General features: G+C 48.2%; 1 protein-coding gene across 1 annotated transcript in view; it reads right to left on the minus strand.

Moving 5' to 3' along the window:
- Positions 1-490, minus strand: part of Capn10 (calpain 10) — a 13,480-nt gene that overhangs the window by 8,167 nt on the left and 4,823 nt on the right. The gene's annotated exons all lie outside the window — the stretch shown is intronic.

A 490-nucleotide genomic window follows, 5' to 3' on the forward strand; every position in this document is an offset into this window, starting at 1 on the left:
ACCACTAAACACCTGTGCTCCTCAGCATCCCAACAGAAGCACTGCAGAACCTGATAGGCCAGCTGAGGGACCACTAAACACCTGTGCTCCTCAGCTCCCAACAGAAGCACTGCACACACCTGACGGGCCAGCTGAGGGACCACCAACACCTCAGCATCCCAACAATGTGGCCTCACAGAAGCACTGCAGATACCTGAGAGATGAGGATCATTGTGCGCCTCAGTATCCTAAGAGTGGCTTCAACAGAAGCCCTACATGAGCACCCACTCAGAGTAAAGGGCTCTGCTCTGTTGGCTGCCAGGTCTATATGGCCATGTCACAACAAACTCAACCAGTGAACACAAAATCCAGATTTTCACATAAATAACTCATGTCCCCAAAGCTTACAGCTAACCACGTTTACTGCCCCAAATAAGCACTTGACCTGAATTCAAAGCTTTGGCTGGCAGGCGGCAGTAACTCAATCTTTTTTTTTTTTTTTTTTTTTTTT

Source organism: Microtus ochrogaster, linkage group LG4, assembly GCF_000317375.1.
Source record: "Microtus ochrogaster isolate Prairie Vole_2 linkage group LG4, MicOch1.0, whole genome shotgun sequence".
NCBI classification, from domain to species: Eukaryota; Metazoa; Chordata; class Mammalia; order Rodentia; family Cricetidae; genus Microtus; species Microtus ochrogaster.